Below are 19,735 nucleotides of genomic sequence, written 5' to 3' on the forward strand. Positions count from 1 at the left end.
AATCACCTCTAATTGTATGTTCTTATGCTTATACTTGTCTCTAATATATGACATTTAAAGCCCTCTGATACCCGCAAGGGTCTTGTTCGCGCTATATAAAACCTTCAAAATAAATAAATTGGGTGTGACTGTCTAGAGGGAATACACAAGGCCCAGCTTTCACCCAGCCCAGACGTATTTTAGGGACAGGCAGAAAGCACACAAGGCTAACAACAGAAGAATGCCAACTTTCTCAATGTGGCATTTTTAAAATTGAATTGATAATTTCATAGGTACTACACATGATAGCTCTACCTCTTTCTAATTGGGAATTACACTTATTAGATGTAACAAGGAATCCCCAATGTTAACCTATGGGAGGGGTAGGCCTCACAGTGAAAAACAAATTTGGAAGTTTTTCACTACCAGGACATGCAAAACTACAAAGTATATGTCCTGCCTATTACTTCCAGCCCTGTGGGCTACCTAGTGCCTAACTTAGGGGTGACTTATGTGTAAGAAAAAGGGAGTTTAAGGCTTAGCAAGTGGTTTTAAATAATGGCAAGTTGACACTGCAGTAAAACTGCACTCACAAACTCAGCAGTGGCAGGCCTGAGACATGCTTAAAGGGCTACTTAAGTGGGTGGTACAATCAGTGCTACGGATCCACTAGTCGCAATTAATTTACAGGCCCTTGGCACATGTAGTTCACTTTACTAGCGACTTATAAGTACATTAAATATACCAATAATGGATAAGCCAATGTCACCATGTTTTACCAGAGACCACATGCACTTTAGCACTGGTTAGCAACGGTAAAGTGCCCAGAGTACTAAAGCCAACAAAACATTGGCGATGACCCTGCATTAAGGGCCATCTCCAACTCTGCTTGACCAGGGCTTACCCCAGTCAAGCAGTGACTCATGTTCTAACAGAACACATTCATTTTTAAAGAGATTTTACAACCAATGTGTTAAAATATGATAACATTGGTTTAGAATTTAAAAAAGTCTATTTCAGTAGCATGCACTTTTGAAAGGGATAGTTTTCAACAGAAATGGATGAGGTGTTAACAAATACTGCTCCTGAGTTAACCAGAGAGAAGCTGTTTACTCTGGACTATTTGATAACTCATCACGTTTGGCGACGAAGATGGGATCCTTTAAAGCTTGTCTTTTACACTTTAACACCATGTATGCAGAAAAAGTAGTTCGAGGTGCTTACCGTGTATTCGTGGTGCTGTTGGTGGTAAGGAATCGATCGGAAATGGAATTGTGGAGCAGCTATCTTTGGAAGGTGCACATTTAAAATTAAGGCCAAGGGAATCTCTGAAGATGTGTGGAACGCATCCTGCATTTCACCGCCTTAGAGAGAGGCATTGCGCCCAAATTCCTGTAAAAAGGAGAAGTCCATGTTTAAAAACAAGCCCAATGAGGGCTGGAAAACAGATGTAAATTGTAGTGTGACAATATGAAGTGGCAATTGTAGATGATTGGGTTCACCATTTCTGTTTCAAAAGAAGGCCAAATCCACTACTGAAAGTGGGCATTTACCAATGTGTGACTGCAAGAATGTTCCTCTTTTGATATGGTTAGCCCCCCACTTTTTTCCTGGAACATGATGTGGTTTCTATTGAAAGTGCACAAGGTCCCTGCCAACCAGGTCCTCTGTGCCAGAGCGCCATCCCTTAAACTCTACCATGATTGGCAAATATTCAGATCTCCTCGTAAGTCCCTAGTAAATGTTACCCCTGGTACCTAGGGCATTGGATCTGAAGAGGGTTCCCTAGGGACCACTCACCAAAGCCATGCTAACTTCCACTACAGGCTGCATGCATTGGTGCAGACAAACAATGGCAAAGTCGACATGGCACACTGCCTGTGTGCCACGTAAAAGCAGCACTACCGAAGTATAGGTAAGTCACCCCTCCAGCAGGCCTTACAAGCCCTAAGGCAGGGTGCATATCTGCATGAGCAGATATACTCCTACAAAATGCCAGGGAAGCCATAGAGAATACATCGGCTGGAAACTCGACAGCACAAGTTACCCAGAACCATGATGGCTTAACTGAACCCAGGAGTGTTTGATACCAAACAGTTCCCCTTAATAAACTCACACTGCTGCCAGTGTTGAATTTTTTAAAAACATATGTAGGGGGCACCTCAGAAGTGCCCATTGAAAACCAGCCAACCCTGGTGTGGTCTCCGACTGGCTTTAGGCAGCCTGCCACCACTAGACATGTTTCTGGACCCGTGAGTAGAGAGCCCCTGTTCTCTGAGGCCAGAAACAAAGCCCATCCTGGGAAGAGATGTCACACCTCCAACCCCAGGATTAGCACAGTTCTCAAGATAATGGGACCCCAGCCTCTGCTGCTAGTAGCAGGTAGCAGCCCCCACTTTTGGCACGAGAACCGATGGAAAAACTAAGTGAGGATAGGAGGTGTATCCCTTTCGTCAACTCCACCCTACAGGCGCTCAAGGCAAAGTGTAACACATTTTTCAGTGCCCACCATGTTGACGATTGTGGGACTTATCCAATCAGGGCTATTGCTATGCCCGCTCCAGTAAGAGAGTGGCATAATAGAGGGTGTAGATTCCCCAGGTAAGGAACGCATTGGTCCCTATCTGTCCTTCCCCTGTAACTCCCCTAAAACTAGTATTTCTGTAGCACTCCCAGACCCTGAAATCAGATTCCTGATGACCTACGAAGTCCGGACGCCGAAGAGGTGCCCCAGCGAGAAAGAAGAAGGACCAGTGACTGACTTGGTGCCAGCCCTGCTGACCTGTCTACTGCCTTTCGCCCTTGCTACAAAAATCGACTCATCCTGCAGGCCGAGCAACCTACAAAACCATGGTAGGACTGCCTCCCTTCTATAAAGCTCAAGAAACACTTGTGGACAGAGAATGTGTCCAAGAGGAAACTGACTTTAAAACCAAAGATCTCTGCCCTCAGGTACCACATAACTGCCTCCGGACCTACCTCTGCATCTGACGCACAATGCCCCATTCCAAGAAGGCTCACCAGCCTCTGATCTCCCTGATTGATTTGCATTGGGGGCCCTGTGTTTCTGTGATAAAATTAGGGAATAACTATGGTTAAAGGAAGAGCCACCCTGTGGAGGAAGTGATTGCCATAGAAAAACATGGGTGAATATGGTAACAATAATAATAAGTTTAGTTCGTTGCCCGACAAAGTTGTAGAAGTGATATGACAAGTTAAGTCTAATTCAGATGTGCAAGAAAACAAAGGGAAAATTAGTGGAGCGAACGCATGCACTGAATTTCGAGGAACAAGCTTTAGATGTGGGAGATTAGGTCGCAAGGCTAATGCAAGTATATGTCCAGATAACAGACATCACTTTAGTTTAAAATAAGGTGCAAGACCTGTCATTGCTACAGTAAGGAGAGTACCTTTAAGTATGTAATATGGTGGGCAGAATGAAATAAAACATCTGATTGGTTTAGGTGTGATTGAACCTGTGAAAGCCACTGAGTGTTTAGCCTCTATAATTGCAGCAAATAAATTATATGGTGAGATATGATTATGTGTTGATCTCAGAGCACTCAATAAAAAGGTTGTAGTGAATAGGTTTCCCCTAACTAATAGTGATGAGATGGTAACAACTTTGGCTGGTGCTAATTATTTTACAACTCCATATCTAGCATCAGCCTATCATCAGGTTGAGCTAGAGTAATCCTCACTAGATTTGACTGCATTCATCCTGCCCATGGGAGCAAATAAATGTTGTAGAATGCCTTTCAGCTTGATTTCAGCAGCCTCTGTTTTTCAAAGAATAATCTGTGTTAAAAGGGTTACTAGGAGTACATTGTTATCAGGATGATGTACTTATATTTGGTCAAACAAAGGAAGAACATGATGGAAGAATGCACGTGGTTTTAGAAAAATGGTTGAAAGTTGATCTCACCTTGAGAAAGGAAAAATGTAAATATCATTTAAGAGAGGTAAGTTACCTGGAGCATCATATTTCTGGAAAACAAATAGCACCAAAGAAAGAATTAGTTTAGGCAGTTGTTCGAATAAATAAGCCGTGCTGCAAGGGGATAAACTTGTGTCTTTTCTAGGGATGGTAGAATATTACAATAAGTTCATCAAGGGCTATGCAGACAAAACAGTTCACTTAGGAAGTTTTTTAGGGAACACTATAGAATTGGTTTGAAATAGTGATTGTCAGGAAGAATTTGATGCATTTAAGGATGATTTCAAGTGTGCCCCCAGTCTACAGGTGTTTGTTCCTGGAGATGAGAAGTATATAATAAATGATACAAGTGAAAAAGGAATTGGGGTGGTTATTGTTAAAAAAAAAAAAGGAATGAAATTGAACGGTTGCTTACATGCGCCTCTAGTTGCTTAAAAGGTGCTGAGTTGAATTACTCAGTTATTTATAAGGAAGCACTTGCAATCTATTGTGCACTAGAAAAATGTAGAAATCTGGTGTGGGGTACCAATTTTAGAGTGAGGTCTGACCACAAACCTATGAGAGAGGTTTTTCAAAAGAAAGGAATGAGAAGATGGGCTGTTGCTCTTCCAGTGTAAGATTTTACAGTTGAATAAATCACAGGGGTAAAAACATTCTCAGCTGATTGCTTATTTCACTTAGTCAACACTGAGGATTCACAGGATCATGATCAAAATGAATTTGTAGAAGACAAAGTGAGCGTTTGTGAAATTACTATATTGGCAGTAGAAGAAGATATTTGGAAAGCTGATATTGTTAAAGATTTCAGTTATTTCTAAGGTGATCGATTGAGTTTCATCAAGTGATCTTACTAACTAGGATAAAAATGTGTCCATGGTCAAAGAACAGTTGGTTGCAGTTAATAGAATTTTAACAAGAGGCATAAGATTGGTACCGCCTGAAGGATTGCAGAGTAAGTTACTAATGTAGTCACATGAAGGACATATGGAGATAGCTAAAATGAAGTAGAGATTGCATTTACACTTCTGGTGGCCAGGTATAGATATTTAAGTGGAACGTGTAGTAGAAAACTGTATACAGTGTAATGTTAATAGCAAAGTTTTGAAAGCTAGACAAATTCCTGTGGTTTGTAGGGAACTTCTGAAATGTCCTTTGAATGATGGTGCCATAGATATTATGGGTCAATTGGATAGAGTACATTGCACACCATATCTTAGAAGTTTTGATGAATTTGTATTTCAGATGAATAGAAGTAGTTTGTGTGTAAGGCCTATCCCCAGCAATTATCACTTTTTCAGAACAAATATTTTAAAGAGGAGTTGTACGAATTCCATCTTATCAAATAATGGCCTCAATGTTATTCAAAAGACATGGAAAACAACTTTAACGTTTGTGGAATCTAACACAAAAGGAGCTCTCTTTATCATCCTGAGACCAATGGTGCAGTTGACGGGATGAATCAAACCGTGAAGGAAATTATTCAGTTAGTCAGAGTGAACAATTAGAATGAGAGAATTGTATTACATGGCAGAATCACAGCCTACTGCATGTCACCCCATGATCCCACTGGGATAACGCAGTATGAGCTTTTTAAAGGGAGATCTGCAAACACAAAACAGTGTGTAGGATGGATGATGTGGGGAAAAGGATTGAAGTTCAATAGTGCTCGTGAATGAAGAGAAAAAGAGGTGAAACATCAGCATGAGAGGAAGAATTATTATGATGTCAGAAAGTGTGTGAAAAATAATACGTTTTGTGTTGGTGATTGGGTAATGGTAAGGAAACCAGCTGGGTGTCAACAATGGTAGAAATATTCTGAATAGAATAAAGTAGCTACATTGTTTAAGAATGCCATCAAAACAGATGAAGGTACAATTTGAAACATGCACCCTGAAGTCTTCATTCATCTTAGATGAACAGGTTTTCAGGGGATCACAGAAGTGTAAAACAAAATTGTTCTAGCAGAAGAAGTGCAAGGATATGCAAAATGCCTGTGGACTTGAAAGAATATGTAAGTGGCTAATATTTCTTGTAAATATGTATTGTTCAGGTTTGATGTCATGATGCTTTTGTGAAGGGAGAAGAACTGTGAGGGAGGACTAAGTTTTATGATTAACTACTTGCTAAGGGTCGAGAAGTATGGGGCCAGTTTTCCACAAAATAACTCTCTGAATGAGTGCAGAGAGACCTTTTATATTTAAGTAAGTTGGCAGTTACAGTGAGCTGAAGATGGATGAGGTGTAAATAGATAATGCTCCTGAATTAACCTGTTCTGGATTAGTTGATACAGCATCACAGTTAAATAAACCGCAAAGCATTTATTTACACACTAACATAAGTAAAAGAAAGAAACAAATAGGGTGTCCTGCACCACTTAACTTTAGCAACACATTCAGTATTGAAGACATTTTACAATAAATATGCTAAAATATAATACAGTTGCCTCAGAATAAAAAAAGTGAGTTATGTGACAATCGTGATGCAGTACAGGAGGTATGAGAGGCAATGCTCTAGGATGTTGATTTTCTTTGCAACACACAACAAAATGTAAATAGCTGTAAAGAAATGCACGCGTTCAACAGTTAGGAAAGCAAAAATGAAGCAAATTTTTTGTAATTCCGAAGTGTCCGCAAAACAGAGATTTTAATAGTATCAAAACAAATCAAGACACTTTACTTGGCGGTGCACAAATGATAGATATGCATAGAACCACAATTTCCACACAATGTTGTGTGTGGTACATAGTTTAATCAGTAAATCTGTATGTTTGTTTAAATTTAGTTGCCATTTAAATGCAAACTGTGCTGTCTGTAAAGGATAATGTGCTACCATATGATCCTTTATTTACATTAAAAAATCACCCCCCTATATCCATTAAAGGTACGTGAGTCGCAAAAGTGTGTTGTTCTAAAAATTGGGTCATGGTTCTAAAAAACTTGGAAAGCATTGAATTAAAATGGTGTCCATGCATAATATTTAACCCAGGACACCCAGAGGGGTCCACTTGGCGGAACGGGTACTCCGTCGCCATTACATACATGTTCCATCAACATATAAATCAGGCCCAGAGTCCCATCAGCTGCAAACCAAAAGCAACCCCTGGAAAAACGATCAAATCAGCCCTGCTCTCTTCCTCCTCGCTTTTTCATGCCTTTCTATTCTCTTTTTCATCTCTCTCTCCCGAAGCACCTCCTCCCCCTTCTGTAAATATCAGTAGAAAGCTGGAGTAAGTGACAAAGAGGCCAGCAGCTCTCCCTGATCCCAATGTAGTAGATAATCACAAATCATATAAATTGTGAGCAGAGATTATATTTCCCATAAAAGTTACCTGATTCATTATATCTATCTACCATTCCAGTCCAGGACTGGATCAATAACGAGATTCCAATCTCTACCCACCATAATCTGATTATAACCACATTCTGTTAATAGTATATATTACACTAAGAATCTGGTTTTGTTGGAATTTGCTGCAGACGCTTATCCGAGCATTAGTGTTTGTCCTGCTTTTTTAATTTTACAAACACCTATCTGCCTTCTAGACCCGCAAAGGAGGTGAGAATTGTGTGTGGGAGAGTTTTTTGTATCACACCACTTTCCCTGATGTATTTGTGCCCTTTCCATGGTTAGGATTTTTAGAATGAATTCGGTCACTGCCAGTTACATTAACTACACAGTTTAAGTTTGCCTGTCTCCCTTGCTGATAAATGTGTTTCCTACAGTAAAGCATGTATGTCTTTTTATTTCATTGGATTATACATAGGCTTATAGCCTGCTGTTGCGGCCTATACCGGACATTAATGACCCACTCCAGCTTCGGCGAGGGCCTTTAACAAGGGAGTGGGACTTTAATGATGATGGTATAGCTCCATTGAAAACAATGGATTGTACGGGCTTCTAATGGCAGGTAGAAGCCCGGAGCATGGACATTATAATTTTGTTGGTCACAGCTGTTGCTGTGAAAAAAAGCCTCTGGAAGCTCGAGGGGATTTATATTCCCTCTGGCTTCGTAAGGGCTTTGCTTTATTTGTTAGAACATTCTGCCCTCTAGTTGCATAATGTTCTAATAACCTTATAGCCCTCCGTATCTGGGCTATACCGGCATTAAAGTCCCGCTTTCCTTTGTTAATGGCTGGTATAGCCCGCTAGAGTGGGCTGTAATGCTACATACAGTGTCTCCCTACCAGAGCCATACATAACAATGTTATTGAGAGTACTGGTGTGGTGTTACTGCACAGTGACTTTGATACCCCTTGTGGAGTTTTCACCCTACAAACACTGTGCAACTCATAATCAGGGCCTCAGTTTTGTGATGAGGACAATTATTAGTTTAAATCTCATGGTAGTTTAGTGTTCTCATGAACCATAAACCTGCTCTGCAGAGTCCACAGTTGTCCCTGGCAGAAGGAGAAAACCAATATAACAGACAAAACATTATAAAACAACATAACACAGGTACACCAGGCCAAAGGAAAACACCATATAACCAATAAAACGTAAAACAGCAGGACATGTACCGTAATATATCCCATTAACACACTGGAAAAGCCTTACATGAATGTACAATATACTTTTCATGTATCTATTAAAGAGACAATTCCCAGTGAAAAGGTGAACATAAAAAATGAAGCAATATAAATTGAGTGGTTTTACCCTGGCAGGCATCACACGAAGTGCACCTGTGAATATTGCTTCGATTTGTTAACTCTAAGAATGTTTCTTAACGCCACACTTCAGTTTTAAGAGGTGGCACTTTCAGTTCGGATTTAAAATATTTGTAGACATCAGAAAGGACGTTTATAAAAAAAGAAATAATAACCTGTTGGTTTTTAATGAAACTTTGACCTGACTTGATAATTTCGCCATCTGTTATAGCCCAGCCAGAATGTCATTGAGTTCAAGTTACAAAATGGAAATGTTTTCACACAAAACATACCTCAAGCAAATTCTGCACAGCCAAAATAAATAGCTTTAGTTAGTATACAAATGTGTTCCATGTTTAATTAAAATAGGTAAGCCTTTGAACAGACTTGCACAACAAACAGATCAAAGGCAGTATAATGTACAATACTTAAAAAAAACAATGGTTCGCTGTGGACGTCTTTGAATAAGTACTGCTGATTTATGGGCGCATAAATCATCCAGATGGGACTAAATGCTACATGTAATGCAGCCTGGTCAACAGCTATGTATTTATTTATTCATCTTTATTTATTAATGCATGGCCATTTAGTTTAGATGTTATGTTAAGGGTATTTGTAGAGCGCACGACTCACCCAGGAGGGTATCCTGGCACTGATGTATGTGAGTCAGCAGAAGTTTCTCTCTTTTAGTCTAAAGTTGTGAAACAGTTCAGGCGAACAACTGGCAAGAAATAAAACAGGTCGCTGGCCTCAACTGTGTCACAACGTGCCTGGTTTCCAACAGCAGAGCTAGCTGAAACCGATAGCCATCAGCCATCAGCCACAGAGCCACCATCTAACAAACTATGGAATATCCACCCTGTTCAGGGTAGGCCTTTAGCTATTTAGATGTTCATGTTTTCTGCTGGGTACCAGGAAGGGACACATGGCAGGCATGGTGATAAAGATCCAGGTTTAGATGACAAAGCAGCAGAGATCTCGCTGGCGCACAGGAAGAGCGCTCCTGCCTTGTAGAACGTTTGACAAAAATAGCTCAACAGAAAAGCTGGGTATAGAAATGCCTACATATTCCCCTGGATGCATCTCAGAAGTTTTCTTTTGATGGGATATATGCCAAGGCTATCTGACATTGAGGAGTACAAGGCCAAGTTCTTCCGGCTTAGTTCTAGTCACCTGTCCCACTGATCTTCTCAGTTATAGGAATAGCACATTTTCCAGAATGGTCAGACCCGGAATAACATGTCAACAATATACTTGCTTAATCCTGGATCCTTTACATTGGTGCTGGTGAAATTCATGTTTTCAAAGAAGGCCTTCCTCCATGTTTGCATTGGTGTACAGAAGCTCTCTTAAGATCACATATACAATCAATAATTGATGGATTGAATTTGAAAGTAGAGTCAAAAAAAGGTTTTCACTCACTACCTATTAACATGTGTTTTTCCTACAAGCTACATTGATTTTAAGGCATGCCCAGAGAAGCTCCATGAACTATAGATGGAAGAGTATGGCGCAAGAAGCACATTTGACCTTGTAATGTGTACATTACAGATGGCAAGGCAAGATACCACCAGGAGAACCTTGACACATCTTCAGTCCTTAGCTTCGAATAGCTGCAGCACACCAAAGTCCCCAGACCACTGTCTCGTCGGCATTAGAATTCTTGGATCCATCCAATTCTTTCGGCTCTTCAGTGCCCGGACCTGGATGCTAAGACCAGCACCACTGCATGTTGAGGATCTCAAACCACAATACGACTGGATTGTGTGGTGGAGCACAAAATAGTGTGGTAAAGAAGCAAGAGCCCCTGGACAATTGTGTCAGAAGCCATAGATTGTGGGGTAGGACAAAAGTCATTAGGCTGCTTGCCCCATAGCACCTTTGGCTTGCAAAGATGAGTGCTGGATTGGTGGGGAGTGAACAAGCAACATTTTTGCTTAGCTCATTAATAATGGAATTTGTGCATAGTTGTTTACAACGTATTCTCCCTGAAGCGGGTGTGTTGCCAGACAGGGTGTGGTCTGCTGGTACAATTGCTTATTGCGATAGGTATGGATTTCCCAAAATGTGATCTAATAGTTTGCTGGCAGGCTCATGCCAAAACTGTTTACCTGGAATGGCATGCAAAGTCTCCTTAAGGGACTTAAATAGTCAAACACTTAAAAGGCTTGACTCTCTTCATGTAGTAGATTCTCCACTGGTTGTCCACATCTATATTGTATCCAATTGGCCCCCCCTCACTCATTGTGGTCTTTAACTTTTGGGCACCTAGTTCCTTCAGAAGTGACTCATTGCCTACCAGTGAATGCAAAGCATGCATTTGATAGGTATGATAATCCCTCATTAAGGTTAACCCCCTTCAGAGTGAGGTGTTCCCATTCTCCCTTTAAACTTCTGAATCGTGGAACTCTTCTCTGCAATGTTCACCTTGTGTCAAACCCCCTTGCCTTTAGAAATACGATACAAGTATTACTTTGTTGCTAATTATCTTTTTGCCTCTGACTTTTTTTTACCATAAGCTTTACAAACATTCACCTTTGTCAAGACAGTTCTACGAGGCCTGTGGGCCTTAAAAGCGATACCGTTTTTCTTGTTTGTATTATTGAAATGTAGTAAAACCGATTTGAACCTAAAGAGTTGTTAGGACTCTTAGCCACTAGTGTTGCCATTGTCCTTGACCCCACATGAGTTAAATACTGTTCCAAACTCACAAGATTCCCAGGTACCCCTCGTCCAGCTCTGGCTTTCATCGGGTAGTGAGTTCAAACATCCGAGGCTTAATACTGGACAGTGCTGAGGGGTATGAGGCTTAGTTCAGTCAGCATTTAGGGCCAGATGTAGGTGGCTAAATACCGGTCGGTAACTTAGTGGTTCGTTTTAATTGCTTATATTGGAACATCACAGTGGTCGGTGAAGGCAAACGGTTGCCATGATCGACCTGTGCGCTGCCTTCGACCTAGCACCTAGAAGCAAGTTATGGAGGGAACTCTAAAAAAATGGTTTTACCAGAGAGTCTTTTAAATATTCTTATCCGGCTTGACTCAGACAATTGTGCCAGAGTAAGATGGGGGAGCAGGGTCCGCTGCCTGCTCAGTTTACGATAGATCACGGTGTCAGGCAAGGCTGTGTCCTTGCCCCAACCCTGTTCTCCCTGTTTATAAATGGGGTAGTTGATCGTCTGGCTAGGGATGGGTGCGACTTGCCAAAGGTGGGGAGTCATTGGCTGCCCACCGTACTCTTTGCAGACGATACACTTCTGTTATCAAAATCTCCCTAAGGACTGCAGCAGTTGCTAAATGATTTCACTGCAATGTGTGGGGAGCAGGAGCTTGAGCAGAACAGTTCTAACTCAAAATTGATGGTTTTTAGTCCGGCACACCAAAAGAAATCCGGAACACTGCAGATGCATGTTGGTAATACACAGACTGAGCAAGTAGCCAGTTGTGATTATTTGGGCATAAGACTATCAGCAAATCTTAGCTGGGACCTACAAATCCAAAAAGCTTAGATATCTTTATCATATCAAGTTGCTAATATAGTGAAACTTCGAAGGAAGACTTTCACAGACAGGGTTGCCCCGGCCCTAAAGGTATACAATTTGAAGGTACTAGGAGTGGTCTTATATGGCTCGGAAACCTGGGGCTGTATGAATATTATATTACTGGAAACAGCCGAACACAAGTCTTAAAATCCTTATTGGGTTTCCCAATTAGTACCCCACATGTCCCAGTTTATCTAGACCTGGCACAAAGTAAATTAACAGAAAAGGTTAAGTGTAGAATTTTCTCCTATTGACACAGGCTTTGGTCTTCCCCAGCTCTGGAATCATACAGGAAGGGTCTGAGAGAGTTATTGGTGTCCGGGAAGGCTATGAAAATCCCGTGGCTCAAATTTGTTAAAACCCTATTGGGAAGACTGGGTTTGGAGAGATTGTTGCTAAATCTAGATAATCTGATTTTAACCCACAAAGCCAATCCAAAAAGCATCTATTGGGAAACAATGGCAGTACAAAGGGTTACTGGAAATACTGGCAGGCTTCCTGAGGAATATTTGGATTTCAAACCCCTCCCATGCTATGTACCTACTGTAGATGAAAAAGTGCAGATGACGGTAAGTAAACTATATATACAGTTTAGATATAAGTCATTACCGACAAAGGCTTTTTGTAGAAAGTAGTCCGAGGCATCAGTTAACGATGATTTATGTCCTGTATGTCTGGGATGCTCAGAGACATCTATTCATTTATTTGTCTTCGGTCCAGATTATTTTACCCAAAGAAACAAATGGATATTACCCTTATGTAGGTCTCTCTGAACTAGAAGGCATCTGGAGGCCTTAAGAATACTTATCACAGACACAACGTGAGTTATAGGGTTTGCTATTCCCAGATTTAGAATTTCTGTCTATATTAGAAGCACTGAGGGCTTGTGTTTACGAGGAAGTGGTGGAGTTAGCCCCTTGGCTTAACGGCACGCTCCGTCACTTCTGAAACGCAGGGTTGCACCGTATTTACAAGGATACAGTGCAGCCCTGTGTTTCCCCCTGTGCTGGTGCTAAATGGCCACCTATCGCCAATGCAGACACCCTTGCACTATGGGGTGCCTGCGTTGGAGGGGAAGATTGTTTATGTGCAGGAAGGTGTCCCTTACTGCACATAAACAATCTGAAATGGCGTTTTGTAACTTCTATGTGTGCTGATTAATGCAGCACACATAGAAGTCATTTTTTTGATGATTGTTTATGTGCAGGAAGGGACATTTCTCCTGGTTGCACCAGGGTAAGACCAGGTTTTCCCTGGTCTTTATTTGGGCGCTGCCCCATCCTTGTAAATATGGGCAGGGTCAAAATCAATGGGTGTTGCGGTAGAACGCCCACCACAACACCCATTGCCCACCCCTTTCACGCTAAGCATAGCGTAAAAGGGTCTCTTATTTCCAAGGCAGGGTTAAGCCACATTAAGTGGCTTAATGCTTACGTGTAAATAAGACAAATCCCCTATTGTCAGGAAAAGTCACGTTGTGGTGGCGATAGTGACTTGTAAATATGCCCCAAGTGTCTCTATGTAAACGGTTAAGTGTGTCCATTATATGTGAAAGGTGTGATGTGTCCCTTACTCCAAATGTGTTTTGTTGTATTAGCTGGAAACCCCGTTGATGTTTGCCATGCACTCCGGAAACTTTTTAACATATTTTAATGACAAATTCTTAAACAAATTTAAAAATAGCTAAATTATGTTGAGTGTTTGCTACAACTATTGAGAAGTATGTGTTTGTATGTAATGTGCAAAATGACAAAGATAGGTCTAGTATTTTAATCTTTTTTAAGATGGTTTGTAGAGATGTAACTTTTTAACAAGTAATATGTCTTTATATATTTAGGTACGGAGCGGGATGAACAATTATCGGCGAGCGCGTTCTCGTTATTTTGATTAGGACGCGCACATTTTTGAACTCAGTAGGACCATTAGTTAGTCCCAATTGGTATTTTTTCGTTACAGAGCCTAACGATACATGGTGATTAGGAAGGTAAGAAATTCGAGCTATTTCACCGTTGGTGTATGGATTCTAAAGTAGAGTTCTAAATAAAAACCGAGCAAACAGTAACAGCCTTTAAACTAGATGGTTTCTTTTTGCAGATTTCACAACAGTTAGAAATAACGGGCCTCATTTATGAAAAGTGACGCATCACTGCGTGAAAACAGTGATGCGTCACTTTTCACTGCACCCTCCCTGCGACTCCAGTGATGCGTCATATTTACAGTATGACGCATCATGTCGCAAGGAGTCACAGATACGTCAGTATTTCTGACGTATCTGTAGGCGCAAAAGTGACGCATTGCTGGAGTGTGTCACAAAAGTGACGCAACTCCTGCAATGTGTCCTTTCACATGGGGCAAGCCCCATGTGATAGGGCCTGCGTCAGTCTTACGCCTGTTGTGAGGCAGGCGTAAGATATTGACGCATTTGCACCCTAGAAGTGGTGCAGTGAAATCTCATAGATTTCACTGCGTCACTTCTACGATGCTTACTTACGTGGGAATGCCCACCCTGCATACATTATACCTGACGCAGGTATAATGTAGCACAGGGGTTTGCAAAGTGACGCATCTAGGTAGATGCGTCACTTTGTAAATATGGTGCATCATGGCGCATGTTTTACGCCACTGGTGCGTCACAAAAAGTGACGCACCGGTGGCGCAAAAGTGACGCAGGGGCTCATAAATGAGCCCCAAAGAGTTAAGGTTTCATGAGCAGTCTTTACAGAGTTCACATCAGACCATTTGATGTACAAAGCACATGCATCCTAGTGTAAGGTATGACATTACAATATATAATTACAAAAACACATTGGGTGTTAAATACACACAGGGCACAAATAGGACCTATAAGCACAGGTCAACATGTGACCTCAAATTACTACATTGAATAAAAAGTGATTTTGAGCACTCCTAGGACATCAACTAAATGAGATTATTTTATGTTTTCATCCACAGATTTCCCCTGAGGAAGGAACAGTGTATGTTCCGAAATGCATTGGGCATAAGCATTGAATGTAGCATGATTTTGTATAAGTGATGTTGTATTTTAAGCATCTGTTTACAATGTATACAATGTGTGTCTATGCAACAAATTGATATTGCAATATATGTAATGTACATTGATGATGATCTTTTGATTCTGAAAAATATTATTTTGAAAGGAGGAATAAACTCCAATGAGTTTGAATATTAATTGTTTAATTTGTGGTGTTGTCACCAAGTGAACAATGCACAGCACAGCCAAGTCCCAGTACTTGTCCCTAACTAACATTAGTATTTTGCAAGAGTTGGCAGCTCTTGCTTGCTGCAGCACCCTATACCAAAAGCTTTTGAAAAAGGATAATTATTGGAGTGCACCCCTAATCACCATAACATATTTATGTATTTGTAGCAGATTGCGCTCACACTGGCACTTTATAATTATTGTTTACATCTTGAAATTGATTCAAGGTGAGAAGATATGTTTGGCTTTAGTAAGGGGTTGTATTGGAAGAAAAATCAGCTGTGTTATCTGGGTGTATGAAAGTGTGTGTATTTTTATATTTGTGTTTGTGAAATGTATTTTCCTTTTATGATCCTAGAGATCGAAATAAAGCATCTTCATTCATTCATTAATTCATTCATTCATTCATTCATTCAATATTGGAGAGTGCTGAGGGGTGAAAGGATTAGTTCAGTCAGCACTTGTAACTCTCACAATACATATGTTGTTCCAAGAGTGCTAATCTTTTGTACCAGGAATAAAGCATTATTCATCATGAGGCACATGTGCTTGGTGTCTTTGTGAAGTCTTATGGCACAGTCATTATTCTGCTACTAACCACAGTCACAGTCTGCGTCTCCGCGCCATATTGAATTGTGTTGTCATTTATACAGGACTTACCACCCCATATGATGCATTGTAGTGATGAGAATCCCGCTATTCCCAAACCCAAGGTTAGTGATTCATCTATGCATTAACTCCAGTTTGTGTTTTGTGGTAAATAACACTAATACAGTGAGGTGTGATCAATAATGCGGTGGTGTGTGAGGTCAGGCAGATGGTTAGGGCGGTAAATATATAGGCCAGATGAGACTGAGGGGCACATTTGTGATGTGGCAGGCCTTTTCTCCATCAGGGCGAGGAAGTAAATGACTCTATTGCCCTGAGGGCGGTACCATCCGCAAGATTTACAGGTGACCGCCAAGCAGGCAGCCACTTCTTAAAGCACTGCCCGCGGCCACCGTCCCTGCGGTCCCTCTCAGTGCTGTTTACATTTTGGTGCAGAGCTCCAGCAGCATGATGGAGCCTAACACCAAACAGCTTTCTTTATTGTCAAATAGAAAATCCTGAGGCGAGGTTTTCTTCTTGAAAACAAGAAAAATGCTCCTCTCACAAATGGAGTCCACTCCCATGGTGATGGAAGCATTTAGCAGTTTTCACTGCTCATCACCACTAGGGTGTTCCTGGTGGTGATGGGCAGGAAAAACTGACCTCTAATTCTACCCATCTCAATTATGTGGGCGGAATTAGTTGTCGGCCTCTGACAACTTTTACTCCACAGGCCCTTTGGAGGGGTTTAATCATGGCGGAGACAGAGTAACATAAGCATTAATTAACCATCTCATACTCACTCATTCACACCACATGCACTCATGAGGAATCTGGGGCCCAGTCATAAAACCAATTAGAGTTACTCTGGGAGTATCCCGACCAAGGAGTGAGCAAAAGTGTGCGTTCCCCGCGACTCTCAACCAGTTGCTGCAATCCATTGCTCCTGTCAAGGCTGGCCATGCTGATGGAGGCACTTATGGTAAGCAGAACACTATCTGGCCTACCCAGAGGAGCATCTTGCACTCTGCTGGTGAGCAGCAGACATAATTGAGTAGCGCACTGGTCAGGAGCCTTCGACCATTAGCCTCCTACACAAGGAAACACACAGGTCGTCACATGGACTCTGAGTCACGGACTTTTGATCTTACAGTCAACATCAACATCATCATTCCAAAATGTCTACCTGGGGTCAGGGCTTGAGCTTGCCAAAAAAACTGCGGGGGCAGGAGAGGTGTCTCTGAGATGGGACACTCCATCCTCCAGAAGGTTGATGGCTACCTGAAAAAATGCTACAATGTCATTTGATGAAATAGAAGTCTTTCTCCTACTTTCCCCAGAGTTGCTTTTCTTTGGAAATCAGTCAAAGAATAAGCATTTTGTGCTCACGTTTAGTACTGTTGACAACTGCAATTGCCATCTTGGTATGACTACCAAGGAGCCAGGGCACTCACCAATCGTGTAGTTCATTGTTCCCCACTTACTCTGAGTGGCACCAGAGGACATCCTGGAGGGGTTCCAGAACAGGTGTCCTTAGGTTTAGCGGCTTGGCACAGACATTGCGATGAAGCCATCAGAACAGAAAAACAATATTACACAATTAAGACATCACTCTCTGAAATTTCACCCTCTCCGTTGCCACATCCCTTTTGCGGATAAACTACAGTTCTTTATTTTACAATTGTGCAGCTTGAAGCTAGTTGCTTGACTTGTGCTCCTGAAAAAAACTAAGGGGCATATCAGCAAGGAACGGCGATGAATAACGCAAAGCGCGCTTTGTTATTCATCGCCGTCTATCTCTGGAATTTATCGCCCTGGTAGCGCATTATCAACAACGCGTTGCTCCAGGGCGATAACAATTCTAGAGATAGCGGGGGAAATCGCCGTTTTGCAGGGAACATTGCTGGTTTTCCAGCGATGTTCCATCCAAAAGGGCGATAACCTTGCGGATACGATCCTGTGATCGTAGCAGCAAAATCCACCCCCTATGTTAGGGATGAATAAATCATGATTTTAGCAGACGTTAGTTTTTGGAGAAAACAGCGGTTTTCTCCAAAAACTAACGTCTGCCAAAATGCTGGGGCAGCCTTGTAAATATCGCGATGTGCACATCAGTGATATTTGCAAAGGCTGTACTGCCCAGTGACACCCACAAGGGAGGCGTCGGGATGTAAATAGGGCGATAGTTTTATCTCCGCTTTTTTGGCTTTTAAATCCAAAAAAGCGGAGATAAAGCCCTTGTTGATATGCCCCGAAGATATCTAGAATGTCATCTGTTTCAACCAAGGACACCCCCCTCCCATCATCCTCTGCCTCCCCATCCTCACTGGTATACGTGTCACTCAGTGGGTGGTATCCCTTTTATTGTGGCCACAAATCAAAGTCTGTATCCCATCCCCCCATCTTCAACCCAGCAGGTGTGCTAGAGGGACCTGCCCACCAGGCATCCCTTGACTGCTCCCTTTGGGCCTCAGTGAGGTCAGAATGTCTCTCAAATTGATTGATAAATGGGATATTATCATTTGTCACGAGTAAGAAAAATAAGAAAATGAAACCTAAGCAGGATGCATTCAAAGCTGGGGAACTAATGCAAGATTTTATAATATCAACTTTTTCATTCTGAAGTGCTTTTATCTGTAGTAGTTTATTTAAAAGATTGGTGTTTGAAATGATTGCTAAAATCCAACCCAGTGTTCATTTTATTGCACTTAAAGGATGAAAGGCGGAGTTAACTATGCCATTTAAATATATACATGGTGGACCTGGTAACCCTCAGAATGAGGTAGATTGACGTACACACAAGAACACCATGCTAGATCAGGGGACTGAACAGATAAGGGGTAGGAGAACACACTGGCATGGATGCTAAGTTGGTACCAGTATTATTATCTCATATAAATTATGCGATTTAAATGTGTATGTATTACTCTTGTGTTTTGGCAATGCCACATGCTATTGCCTAAAGATTAATATTTGCTCCCTTTTTGTCAATAAAAAAAAAGTTACTGTTCACTTGGTACTTTGCATTAAAAATGTACCTGGCAGCTTCCATTAGCAGCAGGGATAAGGGCCATTAGAACATCTTCTATTGAAGCTCCAATCATTTTTAGATGGACCTACAATAATTCCGGGCATTTTCCCTTCATTCACAGTGTATCTTCAAGGTCCCAGAAACCAGAACAGTGAATGGTAAGTACCAACCACTGTGTCCCCCACTCACTTCTTATAAATGATTGAACAACACTGATATGATAATGTAAGGCTTTTCCTATTGGTTCCTGTTCTGCATACCTACCAAGACTTAGGACCTATGCTAGTACCAGTAGACGGCATTAACGGTTTTTGAGGTAAGCAGTACACTGGATTAGGTATTGTAGATTGACAAACTGTAACACAGATTCGTTTACCATCCTACTCCATTTGTTTTTATTGTGTAGGTTGAATCTCTTCCTTGATGTCCTAAGGAAGGCCTAGTTCCAAAGCATATATCGGTTGAAACGTCGCCAATGAAATTCATTTTGAGCTTGATGCATATTGATTGTTAATGGAGAAAAATAAAGAGTTAATAAATTGCCCCCTCTTTACTAACTTTGAACATAATAACTCACAGGCTCTGATTGATGTAATACATGTTGTATATTGTTCTTTATGAGATGGTTTCCCTAGTGAAGGTAAATTTGGCTGGGTTAAGCCAGGTTTCTGTGAGGAACAGCAGGTCTGGGCACGTGTGTGCAGGAAGTCCTATATCTCCATAGAGTGTTTGATAAGCGATGAGTGTTGCGCATCCATGTTGTGGCCACCATCAGGTAGGTCCTGGGAGGGGGGAG

At 41.4% G+C, this 19,735-nt stretch overlaps 1 long non-coding RNA gene across 1 annotated transcript in view; it reads right to left on the minus strand.

Moving 5' to 3' along the window:
* Positions 1–1,217: 1,217 nt before the first annotated feature.
* The window catches only part of LOC146808924 (uncharacterized), a 108,600-nt gene continuing 90,082 nt past the window's right edge, over positions 1,218–19,735 (minus strand). Inside the window, exon 5 of the long non-coding RNA XR_014966281.1 lies at positions 1,218–1,371. This is a non-coding gene — a long non-coding RNA (uncharacterized LOC146808924). The remainder of the gene's footprint in view (positions 1,372–19,735) is intronic.

This window comes from Triturus cristatus, chromosome 7 (assembly GCF_964204655.1).
Source record: "Triturus cristatus chromosome 7, aTriCri1.1, whole genome shotgun sequence".
NCBI lineage: Eukaryota > Metazoa > Chordata > Amphibia > Caudata > Salamandridae > Triturus > Triturus cristatus.